Consider the following 6000-nt stretch of genomic DNA (forward strand, 5'->3'; position numbering starts at 1 on the left):
AACTTAAGGGTAGAGATCTGAGATAAAAGGAACCACAGCTGTGTGACAACATTTAACCTGCCCGCCGTGGTTCCCTTTGCTGTGCTTTTCCAGCACTAACCCTAGGACCTTGAGTTATTGGGTTTTAAATGTCTTTTTTCATACCCCAAATGACTATAAATGCCAAGAGGAAAAATGTACAAGTTTTCTATTTGCCATAGTCTGTGTTTGAAAACGTGTCTAAGGGCTTGCATGAAGTTGGAAGCATTTTAAAAATGACAATTAAGCCACTTACTTGTGGAGCGTAAGGAGTAACACGGAGGACATGGGGAGATGGAGAGGAGAAGTGAGTTGGGGGAAATCAGAGAGGGAGACAAACCATGAGAGACTGTGGACTCTGAGAAACAAACTGAGGGTTTTGGAGGAGGGAGTGAGGGGTTGGGTGAGCCTGGTGGTGGGTATTAAGGAGGGCACGTATTGCATGGAGCACTGGGTGTGGTGCATAAACAATGAATTCTGGAACACTGAAAAGAAATTAAATTAAATTACATTTAAAAAAATAAAATATTTTAAAAATGTAAAAAAAAAATAAAAAGAAAGTCTCCTATTTGTGACTATTTTGATACATCTTTCTAAGAGAGCATCACCATATGAAAAACCTAGTTTAAAAGGGGCCAGTAGGCAAATAGAGAACTGTTTCCCACCTTGTCTTTTGAATGTGGCATTCTTCACCTGTTCTACTATTGCTTAGTGCTTGCCACACTGAAGCATCCCTATTGGGTCTGTAGAATTGACATACATGGTGGGGCCACGGGAAACGTAGCCATGGTGCCTCCAGCCTGCCTAGCAGTGGTGCTGCCTTCTTGGGTTCAGCAGCTAGAGCCATCACTCAGCTGAAAAGACCTGGGAGGAATCCCCGCTGCCTGCATGACTCAGGAGGTTTCATCAGGACAAGCAGCCTGGCTGCACTAGCTGATGAAGAAGCAGGCCCTGAGGCCTACAGCCACACAATTAGTCTGGTACATGAATAAGTTCTAGACTTGGGAATTGCCAAAAGGCTTGGTTCAAACTGCCTTCACCAAAACCAGCCTTTCAGAGACTGTATGTCACAAGACTGTTTATAAAAGTTGGGATCAGGGGTGCCAGGGTGGCTCAGTGGGTTAAAGCCTCTGCCTTCAGCTCAGGACATGATCTCAGAGTCCTGAGATCGAGCCCCGCATCGGGCTCTTGGCTAAGCAGGGAGCCTGCTTACCACCCCCTTCTCTCTGCCTGCCTCTCTGCCTACTTGTGATCTCTGACAAATAAATAAATAAAATCTTTAAAAATAAATGTTTAAAAAAAATGTTGGGATCATAGAGGTGCCTAAGTGGCTCAGTTGGTTAAGTATCTGCCTTTGGCTCAAGTCATGATTCCTGGGACCCGGGTCCCCACTTAATAAGGAGTCTGTTTCTCCTTCTCCTTCCTCCTCTCCATTTATAATCTCTCTAGCTACCAAGGTCTCAAATAAATAAAATCTTTAAAACAAAAACTTGACATCATCCTTATCATCATGGTGATTATGGCGGTGATTAGTCTTTTCCTTTATAGCAGCCAGTCAGTCCCTTGTCTACCAACCCCTCCTGACAGCCCTGTTGTGACTCTTAGTCCCTATTCCAAATGTTCCTGGATGCTAAACATTAATTAACTTTTACCTAGACCCATCTCCTTAGGGAAAGTAGAAAGGAGAGAGGAAGGAACACTGAGGAGCGTGGCCAGGCATGGTACTCCAGGCTGGGGCTGAGCGTATCCCATCAGGTTACAGACTTCAACATACGGGGTCTCCTCCCTCGAGGGGGACTAGGGAGGATTTGAGAGTCATTCTGCAGTGGAGAGGCATTTTCTGTGATGCATGTGATCAGTTCTCTGTGATGATAAGACATGTGAACATGGATCTTCAAAAAATCGTTTAGCCATACACAAGGAATAAGAAAATGGCAAGAACATGAACAGAAATAAGGAAAAGGGGTAAAAGGACCCCCCCCCATCCTTGTCAGGTCTGACTTCCCCAATGGTCGCGAGACTCCTACTAAGTCAGATTCCTGATATCATCCCTGTCCTGCCATCGGCAAGAATCCTATTACATCGGTTTAGGAAGAATCCTCCCCACCCACCCACACTTAATGTTTCCCCTTAGGAATTTTTCACTCCCTGTACCCCTTTCCCTGCTCCTTGGTGATAAATCCCCAGCTGTCTTCACAGAATTTGGAGTCCTGCTCCCTCTCACCCCCTGCTGCAACAGTCTTGATGCCTCCTGAGAGAATATAAGGGCTTCCTTATCATTTTAACAAGTGTCAGAATAATGTTTTTTAATACAGATCATACCTTCTGGAAGGCACACTACAGGAGAAAGAGGGGAGTGGGGAGTCTGTGATTGGGTGATTCTAGATGCCTGTGGGGGTTAAGAGTCCAGATGATAGCTCAGTCCTGGGAAGCGTAGTTCACTCAGGTCACTCATCCGAGACAAACAAGGAAGTGAAGGGGGATGTGTGTAGGCCTAATGGCTTCCTGGAGAAGAAAGATGATCCATTCTGCCTAAAAGTCCCTCCTCAGGATCAGTGTCTTAGGAATTTTACAGTAGAGATATGGGGCTGTTGAGGTTTGAGAAGGGACAAACACACTAACCTTTGCATGCCTTCTTTGCGGGTGTAAGGAGTTGGGTCGCGGCTGGCGGAAGTTTGGTCCTGCCAAGAAAAGAGTTTGAACAGAGTTTGGGAACCTCCCAGAGCTCCAGGAGCTCCCGGGCAGACCAAAGGGGGGAGTCACAGCACTACATTGGAAGGACCCTAAACCCTGGCCATGACACATCGAGGTTTCTAAAATTCTTTTGGGCCACCAAGACTTTCATTGTCCCAACCTCCTAACATAAGTTAGGGTCTTACACAGGGTGATTCAGCCCTCTCCATGTGTCTGTCTCCAGCTGTGCCATCTCCATGGGCTTCAACTTCCCCATCCAAATCAGTCCCTCAGGGTATTCCTCAACGCTCCCCCTCCCCAAAAGACTGTTTTCTTGCTTAGATCCGGCTCAGTAATTAAATACCAGACTTTCCTCCCATGGTTTTACGTACCCTTGATAAGCGTCAATAAGCCACAAGGGTGGGGGTTTTGCCTCTCTGACCCCTTACTGCTTGTCCAGTGTCCAGTACACCAAACAACTTACACTGGACATTCACCAGTGGTCTGAAAACCCATACAAATGAATACATTTTTAGGAGACAGGGAGTTTTTTAACTGCAGCGTCTGAGAAATAAAAATATCACAAAGTCATTATTTTCTTTTCTCAGTTCTAATTTCAAAAAGACCACTAGAAAGATGGAGAATGTGTGAGACCGCCCTGTGGTCCACTCATGTCCACAACAGGCTTTTTTACTTTGTTGGGATGGATGAGAGTCGAGTGACTAAGTACTCTGAAAATGTCATTATTTTGTCCTTTCTTGACTTAAAGGGGTGGGAGGGGGGAGTCTTCAGCATGGGTGACAGGGAGAAAAGATCCAACCCGATCATAGGATTCATTTGCAGATTCAAAATAGCTTTGGTCTAGTGGGATTAAACCAACAGACCTAAAGCCCACCAGTAAAGGGCAAAAGCACTATTTGTCTTTCAGGAGACAGTAGCTTTCACTGGCCATGAATTAATAAGAAATGTCTTTAGATTACTCATTCTGAGGTCCTTTTCTTATTTTTAAGCAGGCTGTAATAGTCAGCATGTTTTGAGGGACCAGAAGAAGATACATTTTCCATCCAATTAAAACTGTCTCCTTGGTGTGGTCTGCTGGTTCTAGGAAGAAAGCTTATCAAAAGCTGCCTTTCCTGCAAGGATCTTCAAGAGGGTTTATTAATAAGTTCTAAATTGAAACCAAGAGAAGTGTGCAGGTATAATCAGTGTGTCTGTGGCTGTGTGAAGAGTGCTTAGCCCATCCACACTGAAGGGCAATAGGACAGTTTAGAGCCCAAGATACCCAGAGCCCAACTGCCTGGGTTGAGCCTAAGTTCTGCCATTTACTGTGTGAACGTAAGAAGTCTCATGCCTGTTTGCTCCGTTGGAAAGTGGAGGTGATAATAGTGCATCCTCAAGGAATGAGGAAGGAATGAGATATCCTACATGCATAATGCTTAAATAGTGACTGACGTAGTAAATCACTGAATGAATCCCTGCTATTACTACTAATGCTAATAAAGTACTAATACTATTAGCAAAAAGTAAACTGCACGTATCCTTTCACACATCAATCCTACCAGTAGGAATTTAGTCTACTTACAGATACATGCATGTGTGTGTGAGAGATATACGCACACAGATATGGACTGTGGTGTTGTCTGTCACAGTAAAAGATGGAACAAGCACTAAATTTCAAGAACTCAATAAAAGGGTTGGTTAAACCAATTCAGGAACTTCCATCTTGTGAAAAATTGTGGATCCCCTAAAAAGGACATGACTGCATTATATGAACTAATATGGAACTCTCTCTAAGATATATTATACCTTTTTTTAAAGCAAGATATAAAAATAAGAAAAACCACATGCTTCCATTTCTCTAAGAATAGAAAAGCATATATGCTTATGTATCCAAAGACAATATCTAGAAGGAGACGCAAGAATCTTATTATGCTGAAGGCCCCTGGGAAGGGCAACTCAGGGACTGGAAGAAAGCAAGAGAAAAGAGACTTCCTTTGTGTTACCACCATATGCCATTGTATATATTACCTATTTGAAATATAAAATATTATATACATTATGAAGTTTTAAAAGAAAATCATACGTTACAGAGCCACCTTGAAATTATATTGTAAAAATGCAAAATGGATTGTGTTTTAGAGATGATGACCCAGGAAAGTTCAAAGCTCTGAAAGTGGGCAGCCACACGGGCTCTGGATGAAGGTTCCAGCTGAAGGATCTGAGAAAGGGGAGTGTTTCACTCTCTCCGATTCTGGATCCATTGAGGCGAAAAAGGCCAGATGGTGCTACCATCCACCGTCTCCCTCTTCCCATCTCACCCCACCCCCACACCTCAAAATCCTCTCTTCCCTGCTGCTACTCTCTTCTCTCTTGTCAAGGGAATCTACCCATGTTTACAAATTTTGTACATTTTAATAATCCTCCACACTAAAATCTAAGTCTAAAGTCTGGAAGTCCTGATTTTTCTGCCAGTCACTCATTAAACTAACGAATATCTGTTGAGCATTTATTATGTGTTACGTATTCTTTTAAGTGGCAGGAAAATGAAAATCAGTAAGACACAAAAAGACATTCGTTTCTTGAGCACTTCCCATGTGCTAGATGTTATCAAAAGGAATTTACAGCCTAGCAGAGGTGAAGAAGGCAAATTGCCCAAATGACTGTAATATGGTATTCTAGAATGCATGCAGGCTGGAAGAGACCTATTGTCAAAGACTAAAGGAGAAATCAATGAGGGAAGAAGATTTCCTATTGGTCTTATAAGGTAGGAATCAAAAAGGACCTCTGAGAAAGAGCTTAGCCTCATTCTACCCTACAACCATCCAGGGGTGTTATCAGTCCTGTTTGACCTCCTTGAATATGAGTAACTTCTCCAAATCTATCATCTCCCTCACTGCATGGCTGCCTCCCTGTGGTGATTAGCAGTGGAATCTGCAAAAGATAAATGGCCTATGACTGTTTTCAGACATGTCAAAGAAGTATGGGGCGCAAGGTCCTACTTCATAACCATTCTTCTGGACAGAGAATTCAAAGAGACAAATCTACTCAGTAGATGATGGCAAGATGACGGCAGGTGTCTAGAGAGAGGAGAGAGGGGCCTACAACAAGGAGGAAGGGGCAAAGGACATCTGATCAGAGATGAGGAAATGGGCTTTGCAACTGCTGATAGCTTCCATGAAGCTGTGAGAGGAGCTCAGGAAGATGGAGCCTCTAGGAGAGGCCTTAAATAGGTACCATTAGAGGAGAAGTGACGTCATTGGAAGGTAGCACCTACCAAGTGTCAGGGGCTGCTATAAATAGGTGTTTTAT

Source organism: Mustela putorius, unplaced genomic scaffold (genome assembly GCF_011764305.1).
Source record: "Mustela putorius furo isolate JIRA1106 unplaced genomic scaffold, ASM1176430v1.1 tig00000508_pilon_pilon_pilon, whole genome shotgun sequence".
Classification (NCBI taxonomy): domain Eukaryota; kingdom Metazoa; phylum Chordata; class Mammalia; order Carnivora; family Mustelidae; genus Mustela; species Mustela putorius.